This window comes from Dicentrarchus labrax, unplaced genomic scaffold, assembly GCF_905237075.1.
Source record: "Dicentrarchus labrax unplaced genomic scaffold, dlabrax2021, whole genome shotgun sequence".
Classification (NCBI taxonomy): Eukaryota; Metazoa; Chordata; class Actinopteri; family Moronidae; genus Dicentrarchus; species Dicentrarchus labrax.
The window spans coordinates 2111940-2126049 of record NW_026136715.1 but is presented as its reverse complement, the minus strand read 5'-3'; the positions used below and the strand labels follow the sequence as shown (position 1 = coordinate 2126049).

Here is a 14110-nt window from a genome sequence, read left to right as displayed (position 1 = left end):
ACACACTCTCTCACTCTCTCACTCTCTCACTCTCTCTCACACTCTCTCACTCTCTCACTCTCTACTCTCTCACTCTCTCACTCTCTCACACTCTCTCACACTCTCACACCTCTCAACTCTCCACACTCTCTCACACTCTCTACACTCTCTCACACTCTCTCACACTCACACACACACTCTCTCACACACACTCACTCTCTCACACACACACACACACACACACACAGAGACTGAAATTTTACCATTTTAATCAAAGTCAGAAAACTTTTTTTTTTTTTGTTCATGCTTTAAACAAAGTACGAAAGTAAAAAATAAAAAAAGAGACAACTTTGACTTTGAAGCTTTGATGTGTGTGAACTGGTGCTGCGTTCAGGCTCATCCTCCACAAATCAGAGCTAACGTGAGCCAGTCTGCAGGTGAACCATCGGCATAGAACACATGGACCGCCCCCCCTCCCCTCGGTGGGACGGTTTCTGTTATCTTAGATGAGTTTATGTGGCGCTGATGTTCTTTTCAGTCTGGTTTTAATTAGATATCTGAAGCTCACATGATTGACAGCAGGAGTTCAATACTGCGGCTCCAACCCCGATCACTACTGCACAGACTCCGGCGATGTGGTGCACTCAGACCTGACTCGTCCCGAGTTGTCGAGGAGCACCTGAACGCACCATCTGGATCTGAATTCACTTCAACTGAACCGGGAAATCAAACAGCATGAAAACTGAAACCAGTGAAGCTTCACAATAATGGAAGAGAAGCAACAGAAGCTCTTCGCTCTTCTACCCAACTGTGAGGAATAACCCACCAATCATAAGCAATCTTCCTATCAAAATAAATCTACAGCTTTGTACAGTTAGTTTCTTATACAAGTGTAGAAAACAATCACTTTCACATATTTACATTTTTTTGTGTCCACACAGCGTTTTCTTCTGAGCGCCAGCGAGGAGAGAGCGTAGAGCGCACGCCATCTTTTTAGTGTGAGCAACGAGCAACCAATCATATATTACAGTGGTTCCTGACCTTTAACCTCAGGGGACCTATTTTTCTGACATATTTTATGGATATTTCAGATTCTATTCAAACAGGAACTGCAGGAAATTTGTGTAAAACCAGAGATTTGGATGAATTTTGAGCAGATTATTTCCTGTTTAGGGAACTTTTTATACAATCCTCTGCATTACGTAGTTTTATCATCATGCTAGGCCCTTTTTAAATTTACTTTTAAACCAAAATACTGAGATATCTGTGCATATTCTTACACGCCTCATAATAAAGAAGACTTGAGGTGAGCCCCGGGTTGGGAACCACTGATCTATTAGATTGGGGATTGGTCACACTTCAGAAAATGAATGTTCTGCCCATCCTGAGCTTTATGATACATCATCATCACAACAGAGACAGAAAAGAAACCAATGAAAAGACAGAAACCTACTGAGTTTTCTACCACGTTTAACTTCTGTCTGCCTGGTTGTTTGGCCGAGCTCAGCTCCTGCACACACACAGTGGAGTTCCACCTGCTTTTTCTTCAGCTTTACACAACCACAGCATGCTTGTAAAGCTAACACATATTGTTAGAAATGATCAAGAAGTCATCATAGAAACACCCCAGCTCTCCCAGCGCCCTGCCAGAAAGAAACCCTATGTGGACAGAGTTTATTGGACTGTTAGCAAACTCAGAGCACCAGCAGCACTCTCCATCTGTAATGAATGATTTCTATATACAGCGGTGAACACGTTCAGAGGGTCGAGGCTAAACTGGAAGAAAGAGAACTCACATATACGAGAACTTATTACGAGCCAGCTGTTTGCTAAAGAAGGCCGGAGAGATGCTGCTGAAATATGTATGTATACAAATGCTGTTCCCAAAGGTAAATGCTCATTAAAATATGGTTTGTACAAAGCTTCATAGACATTTTTCTTAGTAAAGTCAGAAGAAAAAAAAAAAAAGAAAAGCGCCGATAATAATCTAGAAAAGTAGAAGAATTCACCTAAAACCTGATAAAGAAATATCAAAAGAGAGAAAAGGCCGAGAAAACTGAGCTGAGTTTGTTACTTTGAGACAAAGTCAGGAGAGAAACTGAGGAAATAGAAGCTGACACCCATAATGTCTTCATTTACATATCCATGTGTATGATTGAGTCTGACTCACTGTGGCTCTCACAGCTGGAGAGGCAGTCCGATAACGACCCGCTAACACCGGCGTTTAAAACGAAAATACAGAAAGTCCCAAATGAGGGAAGCGGTTGTAGCTTATTAGCTGCTGTTGCACTAGTTTTATTGGTGATAAATGGTTGGGGACACAGTGATGAGACGGGAGCCGATGGCAGAAATAAACTGTGTGAACTTGTTGTCACATTAGCGACCGAGCTAACTTGTCGATGCTAGTTCACGCTGAGAGCTTCGTCCCCTCTTCGTTAACTTTTTACTGAACGATAAGAACAAAAACGCCACAGCAGAGGAAACAGCTCGCAATAATTTCTGCTGTGGCCTTAAAGGGATAGTTCAGGTTTTGGTTTTCAGTGTGTCACCGGCAGTAAACAGTTTGTGGAAGCAGACAGGAGTCCCGGTACAGAAGCAGAGCTGCTGTGGACTCTCAGGGTTCAGTGGCCAAATGGTTGGTGAGTGGTGCTAATCTTGCACCATGTGTACACAATATTAAGAATATTTCCACCACTTTAATAAAAACTTCCACATCCCTAATGATGAGCACTGTATTAGGCTGCAGATCAGCTGTTTGGATCACAAAGACGTGAGAGCAGACTCAAATCTTGAAGATTTTAAAGACATGGTTGTGTCGCTGTAACTGGAGCCCAACAGCTGATCGGCGGCGTGATACAGTGCACGGCGCATCTGGGTTTACTGCTATGTGTAGGAAACGTTAGTGCCAAAGAACAAGGCAGTGTAACGGCGAGGGAAAGTGGTGGAAATATTCTATATATAGGACTGTCGGTAATACACTGACTGTGGACCTCGTACAGCCCCACTTCAAAATACCCAAACTGTCCCTTTAAAACACTGAGAATGTTTTTCCAAGGATAATTACAGTCAGCACTAGTTATAGTACAATTACAAAATCTCTAACTTATAAAACCTTCACTGTGTAAATCTTTGAACTAAATTCTCATGTCTTCAAAAAACTCAAAATCCTTCTGGCGCCGTTACGTTTGGATGTTTTAGAGTTTGTGAGTGTGGACGGCCGCCAACGTTCAGGCTAAACTCAGCTGTAAACTCGGTCTGATGCTAATGACGACACATGCTCCGCGTCAGGAAGAACAGCAAGAACCAAATCGATCAATAATCAAACCTGTCATCAGCGCGTGGTTGGACGCCGTACGGAGTCCAGCTGGAGGCGGTTTGGGAAATGTTCTGGTACCTTTGTGATATTTGAAAGAAAATGCTCAGTTTATAAAACTCTTCCTCTTTGTGTTGCAGTGCACCTTTTCTCCACCGGGGGGCGCTGTCCTGTGACTCTGTGGAAACAAACCACAGTTTTCTCTCCAGACTCAGAGTGTCGCGCTCTACGACTCGCTCTCGACAAGTCCGTCTACACGTGTGCTCGCCCCGTCCGTCCGTCAGTCCGCTCCTTTTGGCTCGCAGTGACTCTGCAGAGTCAAAGGTCAAGGGGGGGGGTCAGAGTTTTAAGGAGTGAAAAGTGTCAGCGCCAGACCGACAGTCGTCTCACAATGCACAGGTCGCGCAGCAGCCGCCTGATTCGCTGTTTGAGCTGCGGGAGGCGGGACAAAGGGTCGGGAGGCTCCAGCTCGCCCGAGTGGTCCAACCAGGACTCTAACACTGGAGAGAGAGAGAGAGAGAGAGAGAGAGAGAGAGAGAGAGAGAGAGATTGTTGTGATTAGTCGTGAGCTTTAAAACGGGGTCTTCTTTCCAATAATGTGTGTGTGTGTGTGTGTGTGTGTGTGTGTTACCGTCCAGCTCCCGCTCTATCAGGTCCATCCTGGCACTGATCTGGTGGTGAAGAGACTCGACGTGGTCCAGCAGGTTCAGCTGACACTCGGCCACGGACGCGGGACGAGGCTCCTGCGTGTGTGTCTGAGCGTGTGCGTGCTCGCAGCCGTCCGTGTGTGCGTGGTTCTCTCTTTTTACGCGGGGGTCTGTGGGTGCGTCTGCTTGTGTCACAATGTGTGCATCCGTGGAGACATCAGCTGGCTTCCTGTCGACGTCTTCGGGCTTTATTTCCTACCAAAACACAGACAGAAATTCTGCTTTATCGGGTCAAAGACGGCCACCTCACAGCAATTAATCACCAACTAAAGAACTCTGAATAAATCTACCTGGAGGAAGTATTATTATATTATTCTGTGGTTTGTGAGATTAATGATTTGATAATGATTAATGAACTAAAAACAACCCTGGTGTTACAGGAGGAAGAAGCAGACAGAAGGAAACGTGTTTTTATGATAACACAATGTTCTCTGCTCTCTCCGCAGCCCTCAGAGCACGAGCAGCAAAAAATAGTTCCACACTTACGAGAACGAGCCCAGAGCCTCAAACTGGTTTTGGGTGGTCTCATAGCAACAGCAGCAGCCTGCGTAGTGCTGCCGAGATACTGTACTGACGGTCTGTGTCTCTCTGATCCATGCTTGGGTTTTTTTGGGGGGGTTTTTAGCACCACACCGACTTCCACATCCTTTCCATCCCTTACTGTGGTTGACGTACACGTAAAGTCAGACTTTCCTCATTCAGAGGAAACATTAACACTTTCTGTACTCTTTGCTCTACATTCACCGTCCTGCTCCTGATCAATAAAGGAACATCTTCGTTCTGCAGGTCATAAACCAAATTATTGGACAGAATCACCAAAGTTGTTACGATTCATCTTGAACATGTACGTATGAACCCGATATTTCAAACCACGTCAACCTCATGGTGGCGCTCAGGGAAGGTTGGATGTTTTAATATTATTATTATTATTATTATTATTCCACATCCAGTTTAAGATTTGAGGCGTTGGTTGTAAATAACTAGAGCAACATCTGTCCGATCAATGAATCTCACAGGCTGATATCAGCATATAAAGGATGTCGGCTGATAAGTAACAGGAACAGGAAGAGATCTGGATGTTTGAGGTCATTAAGGAACAGTTTCTCTGTAGCTGCAGAGAGTATGTGGGTAGTTTGTACAGCATTGACACTGTATTATATATAAATCTAATTTAAATACGTTTAAAGAGTTAAAAGATGAAGGGATAATGACGACAGATGTGTAATTTAACTTCATTTAACTGGATTCAGACAGAATCAGTCTTTACCTTCTGCTCCTCTTTCACTGCAGCTGTCTGCCTTTCCTTTTCTCTCTCCTCTGATATTTCCCATGATGCTCCGGGCTTCTGGTAGCAGTGCTCGCTGCTGACGTAGCAGAGGGGAGGCTCTTCTTTCGGGCCGGACGTCAATCTCGACCCCTCCTCTTGTCTCCACGGCAACCTCCACAGCTGCAGATCGGGGGGACGGAGAGCTGTGTGGACAAAATAAATAAATAAACAAACAAACAAACAAACAAACAAACAAACAAACGTCTCTGTGGACTCGAACACAGGAAGCGAGGCACTGATGGAACCGTACTCACTGTAACAGACTGATTTTGAGCTGCAACCCACTGAGGACCTGATTGAGGCCGTGTGAGTGCGCCAGCAGACGGCTGGTGTGCGAGATCTTGGAGGCGTTGATCTCCGAGTAGTTCTCCCTCACACACGACAGGCCGAACATGTGACCTGATATCAGCAAATCGGGTTCTGACAGGAAACGCTGAGCCCGCCTCCAACCTGTAGGTGAGGATGAGAGACACACACACACACACACACACACACACACAAAAAAAAAAAAAAAAAAAAAAAACACACACACACACACACCACCGGAGTGACGCCTCTTTATTCATTAAAACTATAAACCAGCATGTTCTGAACAGACAGATTACAAACACTAACAATGAGTAACATTACCATTGTGGAACATAAAAACTACAACTACACAAGGTATGATGGGTAATGTGGGCAGTTGCTAACCGAGAGTCTGGAGCCGGCTCTGTCCAGAGAGCAGTGACTGTGTACCTCCTCTAATCAACACAAACATACCAAACACAGAGAGACAGATCCTACCTGCAGTGTGTCTGCAATAGTAGCAGATGTAGTTGTGGGGGATGTTGTCTTCATAGAGACCCATACAGGTGCCATGCTGCCAACACAGACACGACTCACACTACAGACAGACAGACAGACAGACAGACAGACAGACAGACAGACAGACAGACAGACAGAGGATGGGAAAGCCATAGTTATAAAAACATCTTTCTGCTCCTGTGTGAGAGTTAAGAGAGTGTGTGTGTGTGTGTGTGTGTGTGTGTGTGTGTGTGTGTGTGTGTGTGTGTGTGTGTGTGTGCTTACCTGGATCATGAAGTCGTTCTCCTCGTCCACCTCGCACACACACCTCACCACCTCACACTCCTCTGTCTCCGTACCAACAGGCCAAGAGGGCGTGTCCTCCCCGCTCTCTGCTGTCAGCGTCGACCAGTCGCTGCCGTCGTCCACTGGAGGGAGAGCTGCTGAGGTTAGAGACGAGCCACCGTCTTCTGCACAGTCAAGATATCAAAACTTTCACATTAATAAGAACGCACAGGTGTGTGTGTGTGTGTGTGTGTGTGTGTGTGTGTGTGTGGTGTGAGAGAGATAGAGTTCCCACCTTGCGTGTGTGTGTTGTGATGTTCAGCGGGCAGCCTCAGAGTGATCGGAGGTCTGTCTGAGTTCTCGTCATCGCTGCTGCAGAGTCCTGACGAGGAGAAAGAAACAATAAATACTCACACACCAAACACGTGGTCATTATTCCAATACTACCAGTGATAATACACATATTGATCAGCTGCAGCACAGGCTTTCAAACTGTGACACACAGGAGAGTTTAAGAGAGAGACACACGAGGCAAAGATACAGCATGAGAGGAAAGTGACAAACAGGAAGTTAGTTATTGTAGTGTGGCAGCTGATTTGTCCTCTTATTGACACAGCTAACAGCAGAGTTGTGTCAAACACTTATTATTATATGTATATATTATAATCACTTATTCTGCAGACACATTACCAATTACATTTACAGTTATTTGCTTTGTTATTTGCTTTTTTCTGCAGACTGAATCACATTAAACTCAGTAAAAGCAGCTCATTACAATCAATGAGATAACACTCAAACCTCCTGAATGACATGTGACTGACTCTCACCTCCTGACTGACTCTTCTTCCTCTTCTTCTTCTTTTTCTTCTTCTTTAGTTTGACTCTCAGGAAGTTCTTCCTCTCCTTTCTGTCCTGCCCTCCCGCTTTCTCCCTCTCTCCGTCCTTCTTCACTTCTGCTCACAGACGGGCAGAGAAACTTCCTCGTGTTACACTTTTAAAACCATCTAATTTCTGTGCCTGGTTTGAAGCTCGGACCGATCGTGGCGTTCGTTATCGGCGTGTTTGTGCGTGCGTAGCCGTCCTACCTGTTCCCATGGCGCTGTGCTCTCTGTCGTCATGGTGACAGCTATTGTTCTGGTCCTCATTCCTCATCTCTGACGCGAAGTCGCCTCCCTTAGAAGACGACCGCTTCCTCCTACAAACAACCGCAGTCAGAGTTAAACACAACGGTTCCTCCTGCTAACTTTCTGTAAAGCTCCGGTTCTGTTCTGGGATTCGAACCGTCGACCCACCTCGGCACCTCCTGCTCGCCGCCTCGTTCGTCCAGCTGCTGGTCGGAGTGGTAGTACTTGATGTGGTAGTGCAGCAGACTGGCCTTCCTGAAGGACTTGGTGCAGCCCGCAGCGGGACACTTGAAGGGGTTGTGGTCCAACTCAATGGAGAGGATGGGAGGAGGCTGGTTCTTTATGACCCGGTACACTGAGAGAGGGGAGAAGGGACGGAGGTACAGAGCGACAGAGTGGGTGTCTGGGTGTGCATCAAATGTCTGAGGTTTGTATATTCTTTGATCAGGTGGTTTATGGCTTTAAATAAAATATTTTGTCTACTTTAGACACACAGTCGCAAGTAATGTTTCATATTTAAGAACTTTATTTTGTTAAATGTTTCATAGAGCTTCATGAAAATACTTGTTTTGGACCCACTACCAACTCAAGTATTGAAACCTTTCAACAGTATTATACAGGATGTGCTTTAAAGCTTAATGAATAATAAAGGACAGATGCAGCCGTCTTACAGTAATATATATATAGTGTACTACATTGCATATAGTACACTATATATACGATATATTACACTATATCGTATATATAGGGTTCCTCCTCCCAGCCAATCAGAATCAAGCATTCTGAAACGAGGTAGAATAAGATATAGTCATTAACCCGGCATATTGTCCGCTGACTGAGCACAGCGTCATCAAATAGTAGATCAATACGCCGCTTGTATTTTTTTCCTATCACATACATTCAAACAGGCAAAAACCCTTGTTTAAAAAGTCTATAATGGTCGGAAATTAGTCGATACAATGTAGCAACTACATTATTAAACTAACGTTAGTGATTGTGTGGTTGCTATAGAAACTAATTAGCTGCAGCTGAGCTAACGTTATTCGCCGTAGTTCTAAGGGGGACTACTTTTTGAGGGAGATGAACGCAAACAGAGTATACATTCAATAAGCATGCAATACGAATAAGAAAAAACATAATTATTAAAGTATTTGAATTGTTTTATTATGCTTGCAAGTAAGAAGTAGAATAAACGGGGGCGGTAAGCCGTCCACCAGCCGGGCATATAAACTGTTTATTGCCCGGCCCCATCGGTGATTATCCCTTATAATCCCTCACTATATATATATATATCATATCTATAGTATAATATATCGTATATAAGGTATAAATCAAAAATACATAATAGTGTTATATATATTATATAAATAATGATATATTTAAAAATATAGTGTAATATATCTATATATAGTGTTATATTTTTATTTTTTATATTTTTTTTTATATATATTATAATTTATATTATTTTTTTTTTTTTTTTTATTATATATATAATTTTTTATAAATATATATTATATATTTTATTTTTTATTTTATAAATATATATATATAGTTTATTTTTTTCCCCCTCAGTTAAAATTATACATACATCATCTCATTTACTTTGTAAATGTTTTAGACAACATTTGAGAATAGCTAGCTAATTCTTATAATGTAAATAATGGTTTGATCCAACTGTTAAGATGCTACATTCAGACTATATTTGTTATTATTCCAGTATAACTTACAAGTTGTAGACAGCTACTGTATGTAATACAATTCATTTTTTTTTTTCCCTTTTTATAAAAAAAAAGAAAAAACCTTTTTTCTCCGCCTACATCGTTGTGTAACTGATAAACAAGCTTATTTATGATGCTATGTATGTAAACAATTCAAAGATTTTAAAGATATAGATAGCAGCATATTCCATCAAACTAATTTGGTCCCAGATGTCCAGATCTGGTACAGTTATACAGGAAACAGCGTTCCCACTCTCTTTAAGGAATCATTTTCCAGGAGTTTTCTTCACACTACAGGACAGCACAAGCTCACAAACCTTCTTCTCAACTATTACCAGAAGCTACAAGCAGAAAGTGTCATATAATTAACATAGCTGTGTGTGTACTTAACAGCAACAACAACAAAGATTATTCCCAAGATATTTGGTCATTATTTTATTATATATTTGTAAATGTCCAGGTTTCTGGAGGTTTCTCCAGGACGCGTGGGAACTCTCTTTTCTTTGTTTCCATACTGCGTAGGAACCCAGTTCTAACTGTTACAGGGGTTTGTGTTAATGCAGTGTACAGTTCGTGTGGTGTGTGAGTGCTCTTACGTGGCTCTCTGCTGAATTTGTGTGTGGTGGGAAGGTGGGCCTGACGCTCCAACAGGACGTCTGACAGAGAGAGAGAGAGAAAGGAAAAAGATCAAACAACAGAGAAATAATCTTAATATGATTTCTTTATGTTACTTTATCGTGCAGCCCTGACCGAGAGCATCTATCACATCCCTGCACTGACTCAATGTGATACAGTGATTATGGCGCCGCAGTGTCTGATGTCTACCTCGGTCCACGTGGGCGGGGTTAGAAGGAGCCGGCTGGGTGCAGTCGGCTGTGATCGGCTCACTCTGAGCTCCGCTGCTCCTGCCTGGGAGAGGAGCGATTGGTTAGGTTGGGACGTCTTCCTCACCTACTCTGCATTTAAACTGTGTGGATTGTATCAGACCTCCTCTGTGTGCGTTCATCATTTAACTTACTGTCGTCTGTTTTCTTCTTTGCTGGTGGATTGGAGGATGACGGCTCTGCCTTCCTCTTCCTCTCCTCCTCCCCCTCCTCCTCCTCAGCTCCATCCTTCTCCTCTGACGTCACCTTCTCCTCCATGTCCTCCTCTTTCTTCTCCTCTTCCTCGTCTCTCTCTCTACCATCATCCTCCTCCTCCTCCTCGCTCTCCCCTTCCTCCCATCCCTCGCTTCCCACCGCACTCTTCTCTGACCTGGACTTCTGTGTCACAACACAAACAAACAAACAAACAAACAAACAAACAAACAAACAAAGATCAGATCAATGGAGTTGTGATTGGTGAAGCCAGTTAGATGAGGACCAATGGGATCGCAGTATTTCTTACTTCCTGGAAGGGTTTGACTTTGGTGGGCTTCACAGTCCGAACGACGCCGTCATAGAAACGCACCGTGTAGGAGTCTGACACACACACACACACACACACACACACACACACACACACACACACACACACACACACACACACTTACTTTGTATGGAAATCAACTGATTACACTGTACAGTAACATAACATCAGTAGTTGAGCCTCACCATCCCGGTTGACCCTGAGGATTTTGGCCGGGTAGAAACGACAGTCTGTCCAACAGGCCAGGACCTTCGTACCTGATACAAACACCTGCGACAGACAGACAGACAGACAGACAGACAGACAGACAGACAACAATGTAATCAGAGAGGAAGAGGAACAAAGACAGCAACACGCTATTCTTAGACTCTGTCAATGTAAACCACGTATTTCTTATTTTTTAGTTCACAATCTTACAAACTTAAAAATCTTCTTTTGTCGTATTCAGTGTTTTCTTGTCCCTGAAGCTCAGCTATTGTTCTATTAGCTCTATCAGGAGGATGAAGGCTTCTATTAAGTTTATATCTTAAATAATAATATAAACTTTAAAATAACTATTTAATTTAGTTTCCTTCACAGAAATGGATGAAATCCTGAAATATAGGCGACCACTAAAGAAACAAGACCATCATCAGATCGGTTATTTCTATGTAGTTATTGATAATGCCTGGGTTCGTTCCTCGTAGGGGCTTTAAATGTAACCACGACTCGTGTTCAACCCCTCCCAAGACACCACACACACAGTCTGTGGTCGTACCGGCTGAGAACACGGTGGATTGATGCCCTGCCTCCTCAGGCTGACTCGCTCCAGCGGCCGCAGGTACGGCGAGCTCCAATGAAACCATTCGTCGTGTCTGCGGCTCCACTGACGGTAGTGGATCAGGACCTGCTCTTTGTCGTAGTCGATTTTCTCGATGGTGGCCGGGTACCTGACGGGACGACGACAGGATTCAATGAGCCCGACTGTATTCCTGTGATGATGTCAGTGCCCCAAGTCACTATTAGACTGTAGTGAGGCCATTTTTTAAAACTAGACCTCGCTGTATAAAAACCTATTGTGACCTCTACGATAATCAAAGCCTCATGAAACTGTACAACCACAAACTACAGACCGAGGGCAGTCAGAGGATGTATGGCTTTCTTAGCTATAATGACAATGAGGGGGTTTCTGAGCGGTTTCCAGAGCAGCAGTGCTCGCCATCCAATCACCAAAGTGGTCAAAAATGGTTAAATTCTGCCCTAAATCTGTGGTATCACCCCAAAACTGGCTGCAACAACTCTCTGAGACATAGGAGAGCCTGGGGAGAGGCCATCACATTCTTCAACCATAATGTTCTGAGCCCTTACACACTCTAAATGTTCAATATTTGAATAGGTCCCTAACCAAAACACCATGTTTATTACAGATCTATGACTAGGAAAGACACACTTTCTATCTCCCCCCTGAAGGAGAGGACGAGGTTAACGCAAAGAAAGTCTAAAGTTTAAAATAAATTAAATCAATAAACATGTACTTTAATCATACTTCTACAGGACTGGATGTCACAACAGATGTGTCTGAATGTGTGTGTGTGTGTGTGTGTGTGTGTGTGTGTGTGTGTGTGGTTCAGACCAGTTCTTGTGGCGGTCTCGGGCTTCTAACTGAGCTCCGACCTCGAAGATGATTCCTGACCTCTCTGGCGGAGTCTTCATCTGAAGAAACAGAGAAATAATTAATCCAGTAAATGTACTTTTAAAAATGAGTTATTGGGAATTTACATCACACTTTGTTTGTTAGAGCCTGAACCAGAGTTTCATTGATCACATTGGTTTGTCTGTAGATGTTTAAAGCACAGATGAAATGAAAGATGTTCAGTGAAAAGACGAGAAATACATATTATAGTAATTAATTGTAGTTGTAGTAAAAATCAAGACTTTATGTTTAATTATTTGTACAAATCCATGCTTCAGAGTAAATGCCAAAACTTTTATTTTGAAAAAAAAATTTGGACCGGGATTAATTTCCCCCAAAAAGCGCGCGACTTGTGACAGCTGTTACACGATGACGTTGTGAGCGCGCGCATCGCCTTACACGTTCGTCTTCCTGTTAAAGGTTTTTCAACTTAATGAAGAAAAATAATAATTAAATAATAATGAAAACATCGTTGTGTGTCAGTATAGAGACACTTTACCACCTGTAACAATATTAAAACCACATACGAGCTGTTTCAGTAAGTTTGGAGGCAACGTCTACTGTACGTTACGTGATGACGACATACACGCTGGACGTCGCTAACGTCTCTGACATAACGGTTGCAAACTTTATAATTCAGTTTTCCATACATGTCCACACATATAGCAGTGAATTACTACAGATTAAAGGTTTACTTTACGACATTAAAGTCAACATGAATCCAAACTCGGACAGCAGTTCATGTAAATCAATGAAAGAAACTCTTTCACGGTTTGTTGGACGTTTCTCAGCCGTTAGCTTCCGCCGTGAAAAGAAGCCGATTGGCCGAGAAGCCGCTGACGACGCCTATTCTGAACGCTCATTGGACGGTCTCTGCTGTCACTCCACGCAGAGTCCCGCCCCCTCCCGAGAGCCACTGAAGCTATCTGACAGTAGCAACAATGCTAACGCTATCAGCTTCAAACAGCACCAGACAGTGACGCGACAAACTCCACGGCCACGCGCCCCCGAGCCGCAGCTGGAGCGGACGGAAGCCGCCAGATGTTTGCAGATGTTTGCAGATGTTCGGCCGGAGGAACGGAGTTAGTCTGCCGCAGCCTCCATTGACTCACACAGACGAGCTAACAGGGAGCTAGCTGTTAGCCGCTAGCTCGGTGTCACAGTGACAGCTAGCAAACACATCGATCCGGTATTATCGGTCCCGGAAGCGGAGCCGCTGGTGAGCGTGCGTCCGCGGCTCCACCGGGACTCTGACCGGTAACCGTTAAACGACCATCACTACAGCGGGTTTACCTCTCGCGCTACTTGTGCACGGCTCTCTTCTTCATACTGGGCTGTCCGCAGGGCGCATGCGCGAGCGGAGCCCTCCAGCTGGCTGCTGTGTTCGAGGTCCCTGTGGTCTCTGTGGTCTCTGTGGTCCCTGTGGTCTCTGTGGTCCCTGTGGTCCCTGTGGTCCCTGTGGTCTCTGTGGTCTCTGTGGTCCCTGTGGTCCCTGTGGTCTCTGTGGTCCCTGTGGTCCCTGTGGTCCCTGTGGTCTCTGTGGTCTCTGTGGTCCCTGTGGTCTCTGTGGTCTCTGTGGTCCCTGTGGTCCCTGTGGTCCCTGTGGTCTCTGTGGTCTCTGTGGTCCCTGTGGTCTCTGTGGTCTCTGTGGTCCCTGTGGTCTCTGTGGTCTCTGTGGTCCCTGTGGTCCCCTCCGTCTCTGTACTCAATAAAACAGACTGTCTGATTGATATTATCACAGTGCACGTAGGACTCATCAATAATATATATAATAGAAATAATAAGTCAAAGA

The 14110-nt window shown here is 44.1% G+C and overlaps 1 pseudogene; it reads right to left on the bottom strand.

The window, feature by feature from the left end:
* Positions 1–231: 231 nt before the first annotated feature.
* Positions 232–14110, bottom strand: part of LOC127377048 (PHD finger protein 20-like) — a 15234-nt pseudogene continuing 1355 nt past the window's right edge.